Below are 20,750 nucleotides of genomic sequence, written 5' to 3'. Positions count from 1 at the left end.
AGAATGGTGTCACAGTTACCAGTCAGACTAAAGGAGGCAGAATCCAGGATATCAGTCCCTTAAAAAGGGGAATCAGTTCAGCAAAGGGTGTGCAGGATGGAAAAGCAAAAGGGATATTTTGAGAATTAAAATAGAAGAACTATATGAGACATTCCAATTTCCACTTTGTGGGCATTCCAGAAGGGAGCGAGAGCCACAACGAGCCCCAATGGGTGGATTCACTGATTAAAGCCCATGTGTTGCCTGATTTCATAGGGGACCTGTCTACCTTTAGGGTTCGTCAAGTACCAGCTCGATGCTCACCTAACTTGAAATATCCATGCACCACTTTAGTGAACTTTTCAGACTATTGCATTAAAGAACAGATATTGACTAAAGCAACTGAGAGAAAAAGCTTCTCTCCCTCTCAAAATGTCCAGTTTCAAATCTTTTCAAGATATGTCGGGCTCCGTGCCCCAGCATCACAGAGAATTTATAAGACTTTCAGGTTTGTTCAGAACTCAGTGTGCTCAGGCATCTGTGGCACAACAATCTAATTTGAAGGTGATGGTGAGGGGCCAGTTCCACCTCTTTGTAAATGTAGACAAAGCTCAAGAATGTCTGTAGAAAATGTAGAGTTCACTTTAGTTTTCTCTTGTTTTTTCTTTTGTTCCTTGGTTTCCTCACCAGAGGTCTAGGTATTACAATAACTGACTGGTTTGGATTGAGGGTAGGGTGAGCAAGGGGTGGGAGGAGTCACTTTTCCTTCAGGGGAGGCCACGAGTGATACCAGGTGGAGCAACATTGCAACAAATGGACTTGGTGAAGGGGTTGGGGTGGGTGTGGACAATTCCCCTATTAGGTTTTGGGTCTCAGAGGGGCATTAGGGTTTTGGGTGGGGGGGTTCAGGGCGGGAGCACCTGCAGAAAAAATTAGTAGGTCTGTTATGTGCGTTAAGGAAATTATGAAATTATTCAGAGGAAGAGGTTGAAGAGGGTCAAAAATGGGAGTGCTTGTATGAACTATATCGAATTGTTTAAATGATGAATGATGTTAAGGTATTTTCATGCAATGCCAACAGTGTGCTGAACAAATATAAATATGCAGCTTTGATGAGATGGCTCTCCTCATTCAGTCCAGAATTTATTTTCTTCAAAAGACCGATCTCGAAAGGAGCAAACCAAAACTTAATATCCTGAAGAAATGTTCTCAGGCACAATTTGCCATGCTTGGGGTCACAATGCCAGGGGTGGCGATCTAGTGGGTTAGGTCTATTGATTGTTGATTGACAGGTGAGAGATGTAATTAGGGATGCAAGAGCAAGATAGCTCTGGTTAAATGTCACTATTCAATACTCCCCTTTGAATCTGGATAACTATTATGGCCAGTTAATGATGTTGAGTTGTTAATACAGCTACACAATCTTGCTATGGGGGAGACGGGCACACGATTTTCGGGATAATTTTAAGTTTACCCAAGACTTGACCCCATACAGTCCCAATTGCAGAAAAAAACTGCTAAGGCCAAAAACTACAAGGGTGCGCAATATAATAAAGTAGGATGTTAGTCTAGATGACCCCTGGTGAGCAGACCATCCATGCACTGCTCAATACACTTGTTTCTCATGCAGGTGTAATACTGCTTCACAGATGCATTTTATTTTTTGTATCCTTGGAAATTAGGCAGGTGGCATCAGATATTTGGGCAAACACATTTTATGAGCATTCTGTAATATATATTCCAATTGATTTGGAAACTGCCAGAAAAGAGAGACCTAGATGGCAGTATGATAAGTCCTTGTTAGCAAATCAGGACTGGCTGACAGCAATGAGATTATCCCAAAAAAAATGTTTGCAGTCGAATGTAAAATGTCCCTAGATTTTGTAGTCTGGGAGGCCTTCAAAGCCAGTGTTTGAGGAAGTTATAGCTTATAAAGTAAAGCTGAAAAAGAAGCATGCTTCCTGAGACAGGAACCACAATTTGCAGTTAATTCTGCCAAAAGGGCCTATGTAGCTGCACATTGTAGGCCTGACTCAAAAGAACAGCCGGTGGCGGCCAGACAGGATCTTGGGTATTTTTTTTGTACTGGAGGAAATAAGCAATTTTAAACCATACCAGCAACAAATATATGAAGAAAGTAAGCAGATATGAAAGTTCCTGGCCTGGTCCACTTGGATCAAGCAGGGGAAACAAATGGTTAATTAGATTGAGAACCCCAACTCTCACATGACGGTAACTGAGAATGAGGCAATTACTCAGTTTTTTTATATTATAGAAGTCTTTATGGGAGTTCCTATTCAGTTCCATTCTTGAGCTTTGAACCATATTTCAGCGTTTACCCCAAATGTCTAGTATCAAAAAAAGATGGAATATTAGCAAAAATAACAATATCTGAGGTGGCAGAAGTGCTTCAAAAGATTCCTAATGCAAAAGCATGTAGTACTGATGGCATACCAATAGCAGTCTACAAGGCATTTGCAAAAGAGCTGCTCCACCTCCTCACTAATTTTTTTGCCTCAATAAGGGAAGATACCTCTATCCCTTCAACTTTTAAAGGATCCACCATAGTCAGCTTTCCCAAGAAAGACAAATCCTGACAAACGTCAATTCCTACCAGTTTATAAATCTGATTGACATGGATTATAAACTAATAACAAACGTTTGGGCATCTTGCATTATCCCCGTGGCTCAAATGCTAGGATCAGAGCAGCTCTGTATCTAATAGGCTCATGGCAGCAAACACTAACTTTTTAATTGATGATATAGATTTTTACATGAGCAATTGAACTAGGACAGCCATAGTCATGATAAATGCTGAAAAGGCTTTTGACCTGGTTAATTAGGATGCCCGTTTTTACAGTTTGTGTAAATTCAGGTTTCCTGAGTTTATAAATATGCTTCGAAAATTGTACCAGGACGTGGAGGACAAAATCACTATAAATTCAAAAGTAGGGGGTTCTTTGAAAATAAATAGAGGTACTCGACATGAGTGCCCTGTGCCCCATTCTTTTCACCTTTTTAAATTGAACCTGTCACGGAGAAGATTAGTGGCTCAGGGTTGATTTAGGCACCTATTGAGGGGATTAAAAAATAAAATTATATGCACACAATATTATTTGGTACCTAAAGGCCGACAGGGCTAATATTCAGGGAGTATTCGACGTAATCAAAGATTTTGCTAGTATAGGTGGGTACAAGGTTAATCAAGGTAAAACGGAGCTGCTTTTATTTAATGCATCATCCAGCGATCTTCAACTAGCTTTGCAGCATCAGGGTATCTCTCACCAGCCAATCCTGCTACTTAGGGATCTTCATTACCAATAGCTATTACCAGGCTGGCAAATCATAATAGCATTGTGATCAGGTCACAACAGGACCCAGCCTTTCGTAGGTTTAACCCACTGTAGGACTGCACATTTTTGGGCCTGAATCTATCTGGGGAAAAATTAGGATTCAGAAAATCTAAAGGTTTTAGAGAGATAGGAAAATGTGTTTACGTCATTACCAGAACAAATGGCAACAGTTTAATTTTTGGTTTTATTCAGATAACCTGTTTTTGAACAGCTAATTTCCCGGAGATGAGCCAACGAGGTTCAGATAATTGTTTGCCCCCTAGTCAAGAGCAAGCTGACAGGAACTGGAAATTGGTACAGGGTGTTGCCTAAAAATTCAGATCAAGACTTAATTACTTCGTATAAGGGAAATCTATGACAAAGCTATTTGTAATCTATCAAAGGAAGACTGGAAGCTCACCTCGGAGTTAGGGCACAAATCCCTTAGGGCGGAGAACTTTAAAACAATGTCCTTTGTGTTCCGCTGGATGGCACAATACAGCCTGCAAGTTCTGCATACAATATTTCCGCCAGTCCCGGATCAATAATATTGCTGAAAATGTGATGGATCAGGTAACCGGCTGCACATATTTTGTACGTCTCAAACTTTCTCAATTCTGGGAGGAGTTTTTTAAGCCCTTACTGAAGGTGTGCAGTTCAAGATTACACTGGAAGCAAGTCCAGTGTTATTTGGCGTCTCCAATGAGTGTACCAGAGTAAATAAGTATGGGCAATATTTTATTCCATTGCCATAATGGTAGCATGCTCTTTAATATTAAAATTTTGGAGAACGCCGAATATCCTAACTATTCTGGGTTGGCATAAGAAAATGATAAGGACGAGAGCTCTGAAGAAGCATTTACAAGCGAGACTGGAATGTCACAAAGTTCATAGCTATTTGGAAACCATTAGACTCGTTAGGAAATAGCGCAGCCTAGCCCATTTGATGGCCTACATGTCTGATTTATCTCATTCTTGGGACGTATGCCTGATTCATCTCATTCTTGGGACGTATGCCTGATTCATCTCATTCTTAGGGCGTATGCCTGTCCAAGCTCCATGGGTTTTGAAGCATTAAATAAGCAGTGTGACTGGGGGGACATGGTATAATTATACGCCGGGTAAAAGTTGTATATTAGTTGAATAATATTTTTCTCTTGCACTTCCCCTCTTAAGAGGTTGCAGGAATAACGGGAAGCACTGTGTTATTAAGGTATAGGGAGTAGTTCACCTTGTCTCAAATTAGGTTAGCATCTAATTTTACTGCTCCATTTAGTGGCATTAGCACTTTAAGGAGCATATTTACAAGCCCCCCGGTGCCACCTTGTGCGGCCATAATATCATTTTTTTTTTTACGCTAAGGCGGAGTTGAGGAGACCTTTCTCCTGCACCATATTTACAAACTGCGAAATGCTTGCATTCCGCCACTTTGCAAACCCTTGAGCCACATTATGCTTGCACAAGGCATAACTTATGCAAGGGGTGGCGTTCCGGCGCAGGCGAGCCCGAATAATGGTGCAGTGAAATTTACACTTCACTGCACCATTTATTCCGTCATTTCTAACACCTGCCCGGAGCAGGCATTAAAATGAAGCACCCATTTTAATCAATAGGCCTCTCTGTGCTTTGCTGCACTACATCAACATTTTTGACGCTAGTGCAGCAAAGCACCATAATAGCATCAAAAATGTTGATGCTATTGTCCTATCGACCACCATGGTGCACCGTATTGGAAATACAGCGCAACCATGGCGTCGTTAGGAGGGGCAGGGGTGACGCAAGAAAAGTGGAGCATCGTGACCAATGCACCACTTTCTTGTAAATATGCCCCTAAGTTCCGATGGGGTGAATTTGAAAGTACTGTATCATTATACATTTTATTTATTTCTCAAGTACTGTTATTCTTTGCACTTTATATATCCTGCATAATGGAGTATGTATCTTTGATCCACTTTAATTATCCACATTTCCGAGCTCTGGAACAATTTATCTATTTATATATCTTGCATGTCTTGTGTTTATATGAACTTTATATATCTTGCAGAATCAAGTACTGTGTTTTGGGTGCACTTTAATTATTCTGGTGTTAGCGCTTTTAAGCCACGCTCGTATGCGGCTTCTTGTTCATTACTTGGGAAAGGTATAAGTCTCCCAAAACACAGTACTGGTATTCAAGGAGCTGGGGTCTAAGATAATATCAAATAGTACGGGCAGCGGCCACATTCGGCTAGATTTGAATGTCAGTGCATGACCGGGCGTTCCTTTCTGGTGTTTTGTAACAATGTCTGTCCTTTCTTTGGAACCTGCTCGATAACAATAAAAAACAATGTTGGTTTTGTGGCATAAAATGTCTTTCTGCAGAGTGCAATCTACGGTGCAATGCTATGCCAGAGATGTTTTCCCTAAAAAAATGTTTTTAATTTTCCTGATTGCAACACACTGAGGTCCATATTTATAGTTTTTTAACGCCGCATTTTTGTCATTTTTTGCACAAAGGCGGTGCAAACGTTCAAAATATAGGCCCTTATTTATACTTTTTTAATGCCGCATTAGGGCTGCTTTTTGACGCAAAAACGGCGCAAACTTACAAAATACAATGGTATTTTGCAAGTTTGTGCCCATTTAGCGTCAAAAACTGACGCACATGCGGCGCAAAAAAAGTACAAATATGGGCCTGAGTGCTCATAGATGTTAAGCATAATTGAATGTTACGTCGCTTTTGTAATTGTATACTTTATTGTTATTTTTCTACATATTAAAGTTACTATGAAAGTCGTAACATATAGACCATAGGTACTCGCAAACATTTTCCCAGGGGCCAAAAAGTTTGGTCTGTGACGTGCCTGGGGGCCGCATTGATGCCAGGGAGGTGGCAGTCGGGTGGGGTGACTAGGGGGATTGGTGGCAAGGTAGGTGTAGGGGAAGCAAAGGATATACATCTAGTGGCTGAAATAAACAATGGGACACCAGAAAATCGGGAATTAATCCCAGCTTACCCACTTTCCCAAATTGTGTGATCCTAGGCAATTGTTTGTCACTTTCCCTCCTTTTTCTGCATTATCACATTTAAGATGACCTCGAAATATATGATTCATGGTGTGCGCTGCACAAAACCTGCTTCTATGTTTGATTTAATAAACTATACTGTTGTTTATGGGTGGCCTGGGTTCCTATCATACATAAAGTGCACATACCATGTTACTTGCCTCTTTAATTTACTATTGGTGGTGTTCTCAGGGTAAGGGAAATAAAAAATGTTTCCAAATTTATGTTTGAAAACTATCACTATAAAAGGAATACATCTCAATGCACTGATAAAATAAATTGTACTAAGGCGAAAAGGTTCTGCATGTTAACTAAATACACTTAATTAATATTGAAGAGACTGTCTTAGTTTTACACTTATGCTGCAAGATGCCTTTAAACATGAAGGTGTTTCTAAAGTTAAGTGCAGGAGTCCCTAGTTACTTCCTTTTGCACCAATTAAGTTTGAAATAAATGATTGTATGTGTATTTAATATTTGTTAGCGGAGTCGAGCAAACAGCTGTCCAGTGCTCCTGTTGCCCCAGGGGCCGCATGTAAAGGTCAGAGGGGCCGCATGAGGCCCGCGGGCCGTACTTTGAGTACCATTGATATAGACCCTTTAGTACATGGTTGTTTAATTTTTTAGCGTCTTTTGTAACTATTTTGTTACATTGCACTTTTGAGTGATGCTACCATGACAACATCGTTAAATTAAAATATTTTTGAAACACTATTGACTGTTTGAGTTAGCAATGGTATTGAAACAACAAAAAACGAGTTATTCACATAGTATGCATATTGCAGTAATATGTTGTCCATTAGTCTAAAAGTCGCTGTTTGATTCCGTGTGCTCCAATGTGTTTGAAATAAGAAATTATGCATTTCTGTAGAATTTTTATATCTGCATAAAAGTACGCTTATAAAAGGCAGCAAAAACTGCAAAATCTTGAAACTTTATGGTATTCCCCACGGCGTTGTTCTATGACAACACTGATAACAGTGACCCTAAATAGAATACAGCTGTAGTAAAACTACTATTGGTCATAAAAATATGGAACCCTGAACTATTGTACCTGTTCAATACTCGGGTGAATCAAACGAGGGGTTGAGTAACCATGGAATTGTGATTCACAAACATGCCAAAGGCAGCAGAAGTGTTATGATACAAGTTTGACCTTCAGTAATATAACAGGGTGTACATCTTGTCCAAAAAGACATCCATCAACTGCCTCCTATTTGCTTCAAATGTCTAGAGTAAACACAACGAATTGAAAATATGTGCATGTCCAATAGAAAACTTTCAAAGTCCCACCAAAAAATAGCTAGGCACTCTTAATGGTGAAGGAGTATTGCCTTCTGTCAGACTATTTCTCCAGGACTGACAGCTATATTGGCCACAAAGTACTCAAACATTGAGAATGCTACCGGTTCCTAGTCAGAGGGCTCCATATACTGGCTCTGTGAAGGAAAGTTCACATCAGCAAGCTTCCTTGATACTCCTGCTACGAGTAAGCAAAAGGTGAAGTCGTGATGAAAGCTGAATCTTGGTATAGTGTTTCAAAATGATCACATCTGAAAAAAAAGCTAATATCCAGTCAGAGGTATGTTTACATAACACTTTAACGTTAACCTAAAAAAACACCACTTTGGGCTAGAGTGGTGGGAGAAACTGACACTTCCATCTGAATAAGGCTGTGCCTGTCCTTACACAATGCACAATAGAACAGTGTGACAAATAGTATAACCACAGAAACAGTTAAGAATGATATATAATATTCACAATCACTAGACATTCGAGAAAGGCACCACAAACCCTACAAGTAAACACACAATTCATAATACAGGAAGGGTTAAAAGGTATTTGTTAGACCTGACAGCCTTAGGGTGGTCATCCCACAACTTTTTGCCTGCCTCCCTCCATTAAAATCCCCTTTTTCTACATATACGTCACCCCTAAGGTAGGCCCTAGGTAACCCATGGGGCAGGGTGCTATGTAAAAAAAAGGTAGGACATTATGGGGGTCATTACGACCCCGGCGTTTGGCGATAATGTGGCGGTAGTACCGCCAACAGGCTGGCGGTACTTACCGCCACATTATGAAGCCAACACGCCAATGTACCATTCTGACCGCGACGGCGGTAACAGCTCCCGGGCTGGAGAAATCCATCTCCAGCCCAGCGGGCGCCATTGTGCCGCCTGTGGGATTATTACCCCACCTACCGCCATGGTTTTCGTGGCGCTCGTAACACCACGAAAACCCTGGTGGTAGGCCATATCAGTGACAGGGAATTCCTTCCTTCTCAATGATAGGGGTCCCCCCTGCCTCTCCGATGCCCCCCACCCCTACCTCTCCAAACCCCCCCCACCCCTCTACATCCACGCCTCCCCTTCACATACACACACACATGCATACACACACTCATTCACACATACATAAACGCATGCATGCATCCAATCACAGACACATCCACACACACTTTCAAACATACACGCAGACATGCATTCACATTTCACAAAATATAGGCACTCACACATCCGTACATGCACACACTCATTCAACACTCAACACACACCCACGTTCATGCACACACATACATTCACACACCCCCAGACACACACACAACACCCCCACCCCTGTCGGAGACCTGACACACCTGGATCCAGGGGGTCCTCCGGCAGGAGATGGGACGGGGCGCTGTTACCGCCAGCAGCGCCCGCCAGCAGAACACCGCCAGGCAGTATCATGTGTCATGATACTGCTGGCGGCGGTCTACTGGCGTGGTGCTGCTGGTGGTAGCAGCATCACCTTACCACCATCCACCAGTATGGCCACATCTGGATTTCTGCGATTCTTGTGGCGGAAATCCGGCTGTGGTCATATTAGGGCGGATGGCTGGTACCCGCGGCGACGGTCTTTTGGCGCACGTCGCCGTGGTGGTAGGCGTTTTTTACCACCAATGTTATGATGAGGGCCTATGTGTTTAACATGTCCTGCTAGCGAAAAAACTCACAAATGTGTTTCCCACTACTGTGAGGCCTGCTACTCTCATAGACTAGCATTCGAACTGCCCTCATATACTTTTAAGTGGTAGTGGTAGATTGTGATCTGGAAGGAGTAGCCCTGTCATGTTTATTGTTGGACATGTCCCTTTTTGCAGGGTCGTACCCAAACTTTTTGCCTCCTTCCTCCTATTTTTTCTGACCTGTTTTTGTTGGCTTTTGGACTCTGGGCACTTTCCCACTTCTAACCAGTGCTAAGGTGCGTGTGCTCTCTAAGTTGTATTGGTGATTGGTTTATCCATTACTGGCCTGTATGATTTACTCGTAAGTCCCTAGTAAAGTGCATAAAAGGTGCCCAGGACGTGTGAATCAAATGCCACTAATGGGCATGCAGCAGTGTAAACGTGTCTGAGACCTGCCACTGCAGTGTCTGTGTGTGCAATTTTGCACTGCCAATTCGACCTGGCCCATTTGCCAGGCCCCAACCTTCCATTTTACTACAAATAAGTCACCCCTAAAGTAGGCCCTAGGTACCCCCATGGGCAGGGTGCAGTGTATTTCAAAGGAAGGACATGCACTGGTGTGTTTTTCATGTTGTACTAGTGCAAGGCCTAACTCTCCCATAGGTTAACATGGGAAATGCCTCTAAATACCTTTTAAGTTCATTTTCCCATTGGGAGCAGGTAGAGATATGGAGTTTCGGGTCCCTGAACTCACAATTTAAAAATACATCTTATGGTAAAGTTGTTTTTAGATTGTCTGTCGAAAATGCCACTTTTGTAAAGTGGATATTTTCTTGCTTAAACATTTTGTGCCTCTGCTTGGCTAATGAATACACGTCTGGGTCAGTCTGGCAGTTTGTGAATTCACTCTAGACAGTGACACAAAGGAAGCTGAGGTGTGTCCTGAATATCCTGACGAGTTCCTTCCTTCCTGGGCTAGAGTGGGAGGGATGAGCTGACACCTTCACTTGAAAGGGTTGTGCCTGCCCTCACACAATTCAGTCTCAACCCCCTGGTATATGTCTGGGGCAGGGCAAGGAAGATGCAGGGTCTTGTGCACTACAAAGACTTTCCTTTGAAGTTTTCCTACTTCAAAGGCAGAAATGATTATGACTATTGGACTGCTGACCCCACATCTTTAGATTACTTCTGGATCAAGAGGAACCTCTGCCTTGGAGAAGAGCGTGATGCTTGAGGAAGACCTGCCACTCTGCCTGTTGCTTTGCTTTGCTGGCCGGCTGCTGCTGCTTCTACCTGAAGAGGGAAGGGACTGGACTTTGCTTTCAGAAAACCTGCTTGTGAAGTTTCTCCAAGGGCTTGGACTGAGCTTGCCCCCTGTTCTGAAGTCTCAGCGACATCAAAGATTTCATCTGCCAGTGCCTGGGCTCCTCTGCTGAGAGTCCTGACTTGCTAAGTCAATCAATCAATCAATCAATCAATCAAGGCATTTATAGAGCGCGTTACTCACCCGTGAGGGTCTCAAGGCGCTAGGGGGGGGGTACTGCTGCTCAAAGAGCCAAGTCTTGAGGCGCTTCCTGAAGGCGAGGTGGTCCTGGGTGGTTCTTAGGTGAGCGGGAAGGGAGTTCCATGTCTTGGCTGCCAGGTAGGAGAAGGATTTACCTCCAGCGGTGGTTCTGCGGTTACGAGGGAAGGCGGCGAGAGCGAGGCTGGCTCAGCGAAGCTGTCGGGTGGGCGTGTAGAACGAGAGGCGTCTGTTGAGGTATTCAGGGCCCTTTTTGTGGAGGGCTTTGTGTGCGTGGGTAAGGAGCCTGAAGGTGATTCTTTTGTTGACGGGGAGCAAGTGCAGATGTTTCAGGTGGGCGGATATGTGGCTGTGGCGTGGTATGTCGAGGATGAGGCGTGCGGAGGCGTTCTGTATGCGCTGAAGACGATTCTGTAGCTTTGCGCTGGTTCCTGCGTATAGGATGTTTCCGTAGTCCAGGCGGCTTGTGATGAGGGTGTGGGTAACAGTTTTTCTAGTTTTGGCGGGGATCCAGCGGAAGATTTTTCGGAGCATGCGAATGGTGTGGAAGCAAGAAGACGAGACGGCGTTGACTTGCTTGGTCATGGTGAGGAGGGGGTCAAGGATGAATCTGAGGTTGCGTGCGTGGTCTGAGGGGGTTGGTGCGGTGCCCAGGGCCGTGGGCCACCAAGAGTCGTTCCAGGCGGACGGGGAGTGTCCAAGGATGAGGACCTCCATCTTGTCAGAGTTCAGCTTCAGGTTCAGGCGGCTGAGCTTCATCCATTCTGCAACGTCTTTCATTCCATCCTGCAGGTTGGCTTTGTCAGTGGCTGGGTCTTTGCTGAGGGAGAGTATCAGCTGGGTGTCGTCGGCGTAGGAGATGATGTTGATGTTGTGTTTGCGAGCGATGTTGGCGAGGGGGCTCATGTAGATATTGAAGATGGTAGGGCTGAGCGAAGAGCCTTGTGGAACGCCGCAGATGATCTCGGTGGGTTCTGAGCGGAAGGGTGGGAGGTAGACTCTTTGGGTTCGGTCAGCGAGGAACGAGATGATCCAGTCCAGGGCCTGTTCTTGGATTCCAGTGGAGCGGAGGCGGGTTATTAGGGTGCGGTGGCACACGGTGTCGAAGGCAGCCGAGAGATCCAGGAGGATGAGGGCGGTTGTTTCTCCGTTGTCCATCAGGGTTCCGATGTCGTCGGTGACTGTGATGAGGGCGGTCTCCGTGCTGTGGTTGGCACGAAAACCTGATTGGGAGGGGTCGAGCAGGTTGTTATCTTCAAGTAAGGTGGTCAGTTGCTTGTTGACGGCCTTCTCGATGACCTTGGCCGGGAAGGGGAGAAGAGAGATGGGGCGGAACTTCTTCAGGTCGTTGGGGTCAGCCGTGGGTTTTTTCAGGACAGCGTTAACTTCCGCGTGTTTCCAGTTCTCGGGGAAGGTGGCAGATGCGAACGAGCTGTTGATGATGCTCTGGAGATAGGGGGCGATGATGGCGTTGGCTTTTGTGAAGATGTGATGGGGGCACGGGTCCGAGGGGGAGCCGGAGTGGATGGTGTTCATGGTGGTTCTGGTCTCTTCGGAGCTGATGGGGGTCCAGGCGTTGAGGGTAGTGGCTGGGGCTGTAGGTTCAGTGCTGGGCGGCGGGGTTTGGGGTCCGAAGCTGTCGTGTAGGTCGGTGATCTTTCGATGGAAGAAAGTAGCGAGGGAGTTGCAGAGTTCTTGTGAGGGCGTGATGGTGTTGGAGCTGACGTTGGGGTTGGAGAGCTCTTTGACGATGTTGAAGAGTTCTTTGCTGTTGTGGGTGTTGTTGTCAAGTCTCTCTTTGAAAGATGCCCTTTTGGTGGAGTGGATCAGCTGGTGGTGTTCACGGGTGGTGATCTTGAGGGCTGACATGTTTTCTGTGGTTTGTTCTTTGCACCAGGTTTTTTCAAGGTTACAGCAGGATTTCTTGGATTCTTTGAGGGCGTCTGTGAACCACGGGGGTTTCCTGATGTTGGTCTCTCTTGGGTGGCTTCTGAGAGGGGCGAGGTTGTCGGAACAGTTGGTGATCCACTGTGTGAGGCTGAGGGCTGCGTTGTTGGCGTCGGTGGTGATGGCTGGTTGGTTATGGTTTAGAGTTGAGAGTAGCTGCTCTATGGAGATTTTTTTCCAGGGTCTGCGGGGGATTTGTTGTGTGCGAAGGTGGTGGGTCTCACGTTTGAAGGTGAAGTGGACACATCTGTGGTCGGTCCAGTGTAGCTCAGAAGAGTGGCTGAAGGATATGTGGTTGCTGGCGACGAAGATGGGGTCGAGCGTGTGGCCAGCGGTGTGGGTGGGGGTGTTCATCAGTTGCTTGAGTCTGAGGTTGGTGAGGTTGGCGAGCAGGGTGGAGGTGTTGGTGTCGTTGTTCTTCTCCAGGTGGAAGTTCAGGTCCCTGAGGAGGATGTAGTCTGGCGAGGCTTGGGCGTGCGGGGTGATGAAGTCAGTGATGGATTCGCTGAATAGGGTGCGTGGGCCAGGGGGCCTGTAGACGAGAGTACCTCTGAGGGTGGTCCTGGGGTCGGTGTGGATCTGGAAGTGCATGTGTTCGGCGGCGAGGGGGGTGTCTTCGGTGGAGGTCGTGATGTTAATGGAGTTCTTGTAGATGATGGCGATTCCTCCCCCGATTTGGTTGGCACGGTCTTTCCGGGTGATCTTGTAGCCGTCCAGGGTGGCTATGGCGCTGTCAGGAGCCGAGGAGGCGTTCATCCAGGTTTCTGTGATGAAGGCGACGTCAGGTGCTGTTGTGTCCAGGAGGTCCCATAATTCGATGGCGTGCTTGTGGACGGAGCGTGTGTTGAGGAGGATGCACTTGAGGTGGTTGTTGGTGCGTGGGCCGGTGGAAGGACTGCAGGCTCAGTGGAAGGTGTACTTGCAGGCTTGTCAGGCGAAGGGTCCATGAGTGCGTTTGGGGCTGGCTTGGTAGCAGTTGGCTGTTTGTCCGGGGTTTGGTGAGTTGAGGGAGGCGGCGTCGTATCTAAGATGGGGGTTTTAGGTGCGGTGGGGGGCAGGGGTTCTGGCGCTGGGCGTGGTCCAGGCGCAGACGGGCGCAGACGGGCTTGCCTTTGGCGCGCCAGCGGCTGCCATAAGCGGGAAGGAGGGGAGGAGGGGTCAGCTGGGAGGCGGGAGGGGGGACAACGAATGGGAGCAGGGGGGCAGGGCCGCAAGGGGGCAGCGGCAGGAAAGCGGGATGCAGGGGAGCGGGGAGGTGGGAAGGCGGGAGAGAAAAAGGCAAAAGACCGATAAAGGCAAAAGAGCGATAAAGTTAAAAGAGAGAAAAAGGCAAAAAGAGAGAAAAAGGCAAAAGAGCAATGAAGTTAAAAGAGAGAAAAGGGCAAAAGAGAGAAAGAGGCAAAAGAGAGAAAAGGGCAAAAGAGCGAAAAAGGCAAAAGAGTTCTAAAGGCAAAGGAGCGAGAACGGCAAGGGAGCAAGAAAAGCAAAAGAGCGCTAAAGGCAAAGGAGCGAGAAAGACAAAGGAGCAAGAACGGAAAGGGAGCGAGAAAGGCAAAAGAGCGCTAACGACAAAGGAGCAAGAAAGGCAAAAGAGCGGTAAAGGTACAAGAGCGAGAAAGGCAAAAGAGCGATGAGGCAAGGTAGCAAGAAAGGCAAAGGAGCGATAAAGGCAGAAAAGAGGAAAAGGCAACAAGAGAGAAAGAAGGCAACTTAGTAGCAAGCACAGGAGTGGAGTCTAAGATCTACACACAGGTGGCAGGGGCCTGGGCAGGTGGAGCTGCAGCAGCGGGGGAGCGACCTACCCAAGGGTCAAGGGTTGCTGTCTCTGCCGCGCAGCAGCCGCCATAAGAGGGAAGGGGGGAGGAGGGGTCAGCTGGGAGGCGGGAGGAGGGACAACGAATGGGAACAGGGGGGGGCGGGCCGCAAGGGGGCAGCGGCAGGAAAGCGGGATGCGGGGGAGCGGGAGGCGGGAAGGCGGGAGAGAAAAAGGCAAAAGAGCGATAAAGGCAAAAGAGTGATAAAGTTGAAAGAGAGAAAAAGGCAAAAGAGCGATGAAGTTAAAAGAGGAAAAGGGCAAAAGAGAGAAAAAGGCAAAAGAGAGAAAAGGGCAAAAGAGAGAAAAAGGCAAAAGAGTGCTAAACGCAAAGGAACGAGAACGGCAAGGGAGCGAGAAAGGCAAAAGAGCGCTAAAGGCAAAGGAGCGAGAAAGGCAAAGGAGCGAGAATGGCAAGGGAGCGAGAAAGGCAAAAGAGCGCTAACGGCAAAGGAGCGAGAAAGGCAAAAGAGCGGTAAAGGTAAAAGACCGAGAAAGGCAAAAGAGCGATAAAGGCAAGGGAGCGAGAAAGGCAAAAGAGCGATAAAGGCAGAAAAGAGAAAAAGGCAACAAGAGAGAAAGAAGGCAACTTAGTAGCAAGCGCAGGAGTGGAGTCTAAGATCTACACACAGGTGGCAGGGGCCTGGGCAGGTGGAGCTGCAGCTGCGGGGGAGCGACCTACCCGAGGGTCAAGGGTCGCTGTCTCTGCCGCGCAGCGTCCGCCATAAGAGGGAAGGGGGGAAGGAGGGGTCAGCTGGGAGGAGGGACAACGAATGGGAACAGGGGGGGCGGGGCCGCAAGGGGGCAGCGGCAGGAAAGCGGGATGCGGGGAGCAGGGAGGCGGGAAGGCAGGAGAGAAAAAGGATAAAGAGCGATAAAGGCAAAAGAGTGATAAAGTTGAAAGAGAGAAAAAGGCAAAAGAGCGATGAAGTTAAAAGAGGAAAAGGGCAAAAGAGAGAAAAAGGCAAGAGAGAGAAAAGGGCAAAAGAGAGAAAAAGGCAAAAGAGTGCTAAACGCAAAGGAGCGAGAATGGCAAGGGAGCGAGAAAGGCAAAAGAGCGCTAAAGGCAAAGGAGCAAGAAAGGCAAAGGAGCGAGAACGGCAAGGGAGCGAGAAAGGCAAAAGAGCGCTAATGGCAAAGGAGCGAGAAAGGCAAAAGAGCGGTAAAGGTAAAAGACAGAGAAAGGCAAAAGAGCGAGAAAGGCAAGGGAGCGAGAAAGGCAAAAGAGCGATAAAGGCAGAAAAGAGAAAAAGGCAACAAGAGAGAAAGAAGGCAACTTATTAGCAAGCGCTGGAGTGGAGTCTAAGATCTACACACAGGTGGCAGGGGCCTGGGCAGGTGGATCTGCAGCGGCGGGGGAGCGACTTACCTGAGGGTCAAGGGCCGCTGTCTCTGCCGCGCAGCGGCCGCCATAAGAGGGAAGGGGGGAGGAGGGGTCAGCTGTGAGGCGGGAGGGGGGACAACGAATGGGAGCGGGGGGCGGGGCAGCAAGGGGGCAGCGGCGGGAAAGTGGGATGCGGGGGAGCGGGGAGGCGGGAATGCGGGAGAGAAAAAGGCAAAAGAGCGATAACGGCAAAAGAGCGATAAAGTTAGAAGAGAGAAAAAGGCAAAAAGAGAGAAAAAGGCAAAAGAGCGATGAAGTTAAAAGAGGAAAAGGGCAAAAGAGAGAAAAAGGCAAAAGAGTGCTAAAGGCAAAGGAGCGAGAACGGCAAGGGAGCGAGAAAGGCAAAAGAGCGCTAAAGGCAAAGGAGCGAGAAAGGCAAAGGAGCGAGAACGGCAAAGGAGCGAGAAAGGCAAAAGAACGCTAAAGGCAAAGGAGCGAGAAAGGCAAAAGAGCGGTAAAGGTAAAAGACCGAGAAAGGCAAAAGAGCGATAAAGGCAAGGGAGCGAGAAAGGCAAAAGAGCGATAAAGGCAGAAAAGAGTTAAAGGCAACAAGAGAGAAAGAAGGCAACTTAGTAGCAAGCGCAGGAGTGGAGTCTAAGATCTACACACAGGTGGCAGGGGCCTGGGCAAGTGGAGCTGCCGCGGCGGGGGAGCGACCTACCCGAGGGTCAAGGGTCGCTGTCTCTGCCGTGCAGTGGCCGCCATAAGAGGGAAGGGGGGGAGGAGGGGTCAGCTGGGAGGCGGGAGGGGGGCCAACGAATGGGAGCAGGGGGGCGGGGCAGCGGTGGGAAAGCAGGATGCGGGGGAGCGGGGAGGCGGGAAGGCGGGAGAGAAAAAGGCAAAAGAGCGATAAAGTTAAAAGAGAGAAAAAGGCAAAAAGAGAGAAAAAGGCAAAAGAGCGATGAAGTTAAAAGAGAGAAAAGGGCAAAAGAGAGAAAAAGGCAAAAGAGAGAAAAGGGCAAAAGAAAGAAAAAGGCAAAAGAGTGCTAAAGACAAAGGAGCGAGAACGGCAAGGGAGCGAGAAAGGCAAAAGAGCGCTAAAGGCAAAGGAGCGAGAAAGGCAAAGGAGCGAGAACGGCAAAGGAGCAAGAAAGGCAAAAGAGCGCTAACGGCAAAGGAGCGAGAAAGGCAAAAGAGCGGTAAAGGTAAAAGAGCGAGAAAGGCAAAAGAGCGATAAAGGCAAGGGAGCGAGAAAGGCAAAAGAGCGAGAAAGGCAGAAAAGAGAAAAAGGCAACAAGAGAGAAAGAAGGCAACTTATTAGCAAGCGCAGGAGTGGAGTCTAAGATCCACATACAGGTGGCAGGGGCCTGGGCAGGTGGAGCTGCAGCGGCAGGGGAGCGACCTACCCGAGGTCAATCAATCAATCAAAGCATTTGTAAAGCGCACTACTGACCTGTGATGGTCTCAAGGCGCTGATGGGAGGGGTGGGGCCAAAGCCAGTCCCTGGGCCCTTAGAAGTGGAAAGTAGTACCCTGCGGGAGGAAATCCGTGCACCGCTGTGTGCGTGTCAGAAAAATCAACGCAGTGCCTGTCCCGTGGCTAAAAAAGTAGACGCAGCACCTGCCTCACAGCTGGAGAATTGATGCAGCGCCTGTTCTCATTGCGAACCATTCACAGAGCATGTTGGAATTTTCCACACAATGACCCTGGTTGTCAAAATCTCCAACATCACCATGATGCTGCTTGTCCAAAAATCGATGCATCCCTTTCCTGTGAGTAAAGAATTGACACATTGCTTGCCCGGTGGAGAAAAGATCGACTCACGGCCTCACTTGCGAGTAAGGAATTGACGCATCAATTGCTTTTCTGATGCACACTTGCCAGTGCGGCTTTATTTTTCACGCATACCAAGTACTTTGTTCTAAAACAACACATCCATTGATTTCTATGGATTAAGACTCTTTTTACTTTAAAAAATCATATCTTTGCTTATGTATGTTGGATTTTTAGTCATTTTGGTATTGTTTGATTTAGAAAAATCTTGGCTATTTTCCTAAACTGGTGTGGAGTCCTTTTGTGGATTTATAGCTGTGCTACTGTGTGTGTTTGTACAAATACTTTACACATTGCCTCTGAGATAAGCCTGACTGCTTCTGCCAAGCTACCAATGGGGTGAGCTGTCACGACGTACGTGCTGCTTTAACCTGGAGTCCGCAGAACGAGTGGCGATGATCTTGTTCCTGAATGTTCGGCCTTCGCCCAGCTAGGGGCGACTCTTTCTGGTAGCCACAGTGCTGCAGGCAATGGATACGCCAAGAGCAGGCCTTGTCCCTCAGAAGTAGTGCCAGAGGGAAAAAAAAACCTGAAAGGGGAAAAATCCTCCAAAAGGATAGATTCCTGAACAGGAACAAAATGAATGGGTAAATTACAGGAGCAAAAATACAGGCAAAAATACTGGAGCAAACGAGAACCAGTATAGAATACAAGGAAACAAGAGCAAAGACACCATCCAAACAGAAAGTGTTGCAGCGTAAGGAGAGAAAGAATCACAGCCCTTAAATACCAACAAACAGGAAGCGACCAACAGGAAGTACAAGGACACCATCTTAGATAGGGAAAAACACATAGAACATAATGGACTAGGAGCCCTAGAGAGTAGGGAACGAGGAATTCTGGGAAGAGAGGGGTAATATGGGAAAAGGAAAAAACATAAAGGAAGGCACAACAAAACAACATGAAAATAAGAAGAAAAGAAGAACAGGTGAGTGGGGGAGGTCAGACCTGCCTGGAAGCGCGTCGCGCTAAAAAAGAACGAGGCCCCATGCCCAATTTGGGGCCTCGTAATGTGCACAGCAGTCTGGGAACGCGCCGCATCTTCAGACCGTGTGCCGCGGCCCAAGCCGAATGTTTGGCTCATGCTGCGCGCAGTGGCGCAACAGTAGGTTCCCCCCCGAAGATCCAGGTTTGTGCGGAAACAAGCGGTGAAAATGACGAATCTGAAGAGGTGCGTGAACAGAAGATGCATCTTCCCAAGAGCATTCACTGAGAGGGTAACCCTTCCAATGAATCAGATACCGAAGACGTTTGTGAAAGATACGAGAGTCACAAATCTCATGTACCTCATATTCTGGTAGATCATCCACTAACAAAGGAGGAGGACAAGGAAACTGTCGAGAGCAAGGATCAGATAGATAGGGTTTGAGCTGGGAAACATGAAAGACCGGATGAATCCTCCAGGTACGAGGCAAGTGAAGACGGACAGTGACAGGATTAATCAGCTGAAGAATAAGGAAAGGACCGTAGTAACGAGGTGTAAACTTATTCTGAGAAAGGCGAAAAGGCAAAAATTTTGAAGAAAGCCAGACTTTATCCTGAAGGTGATATACTGGAGCATCCCTACGCTTCTTATCTGCTATTCTCTTCATGTATCTCTTGGTGTTCAACAAGTTAGATCGAATCAATCTATGGATCTGTAAAAGTCATCTGGAAAATGAAGTGACAGCAGGAAGAGAAGAGGTAGACTGAGGAGTAGTAGGAAATGAGGTAGGATGATAGCCATAAGAACAGAAAAAAGGAGTGACCTTGGAGGCACTATTGACATTGTTATTGTAAGAGAATTCAGCGATAGGAAGGTAAGTGTTCCAGTTGCTCTGGGTAGAATTACAAAAGCAGCGAAGGTACTGCTCCAATCCTTGGTTGAGACGCTCAATCTATCCATTGGTTTGAGGATGGAAACCCGATGATAGTGCTATATTGATATTCAGTATCTTAAAGAAATGTTTCCAAAACCGGGAGATGTACTGAGGTCCCCTGTCAGATACAATGCTGTGTGGGAGTCCATGGAGACGGAAAATATGATGGATAAATATGTGACTTAGTTCTTGGGAAGTAGGTAATTTCTTCAGGGCAGTGAAGTGAGCCATCTTTGTAAAGGAATCTATTGTGACCATGATAACCCAGTTTCCTGCTGATTGAGGTAGTGAACACATGAAATCAGTAGAAATGGTGTGCCAGGGAGCAGGTGGAACAGGTAATGGTTGTAGTAATCCCATAGGTCTGGTACGGGTAATTTTTACTTGAGCACATATGGGACAACCCTGAACGTATCTTTCGACATCCACTTTCCAGGTAGGCCACCAGAAAGACCGCAAGAGTAGTTCCTGTGTTGCCTTGATGCCTCTATGACCAGCAACCGGAGAATCATGGCACATTTGTAGTGCCTTTTCTCTTACTCCGTTAGTAGGGAGGAACAACAGGTTCTTATAATAATAATACCCCTTCCATTTACATATTCGGGGGTTTAGTTTCTTTAACTCTTGACCAGACAGTTTGGAATATTTCAGTTGTACCTCATCCAGGAAAGATTGAGCTACTCCGATGATTTTACTGGGCTCAAGTAGATATTGTGATGGGTTAGGAGTACAATCTGGATAACGGCGAGACAGAGCATCGGCCAGAATGTTTTGGTATCCAGGAATATAGGTGACATAAAAGTCATACTGACTGAAGACGAGCTTGACGACTGTTCTGGCATAGAAAATTACGTAAACATTGTAGGTTACAATGGTCAGTTCTCACCTCGAAGGGCTCTTTGGAACCTATAAGAATCTGTCTCTACTCTAGGCAGGCTGTTTTCAGGGCTAATTACTCCCTTTCTAGTACTGAGTAATGTTGTTCCGACGCAGAGAGTACACGGGACAAATAGAAAACAGGATGTTCAAGACCGTCATCTTCTTGTTGTTGGAGTAAGGCAGCTCCAATGGCTCTTTCAGAAGCATCAGTTACAACAATAAATTGTTTGTTGGTATCTGGGTGTCTCAATATCAGTGCTTGAGTGAAGGCCTT

General features: G+C 46.7%; 1 protein-coding gene across 2 annotated transcripts in view; it reads right to left on the bottom strand.

Annotated features, from left to right (window-relative positions):
• The window catches only part of LOC138266585 (uncharacterized), an 808,694-nt gene that overhangs the window by 469,158 nt on the left and 318,786 nt on the right, over window positions 1–20,750 (bottom strand). The window lies entirely within an intron of this gene.

The sequence above is a fragment of the Pleurodeles waltl genome, chromosome 11 (assembly GCF_031143425.1).
Source record: "Pleurodeles waltl isolate 20211129_DDA chromosome 11, aPleWal1.hap1.20221129, whole genome shotgun sequence".
Lineage (NCBI taxonomy): Eukaryota > Metazoa > Chordata > Amphibia > Caudata > Salamandridae > Pleurodeles > Pleurodeles waltl.
This window is presented reverse-complemented; position numbering and strand designations above follow the sequence as displayed.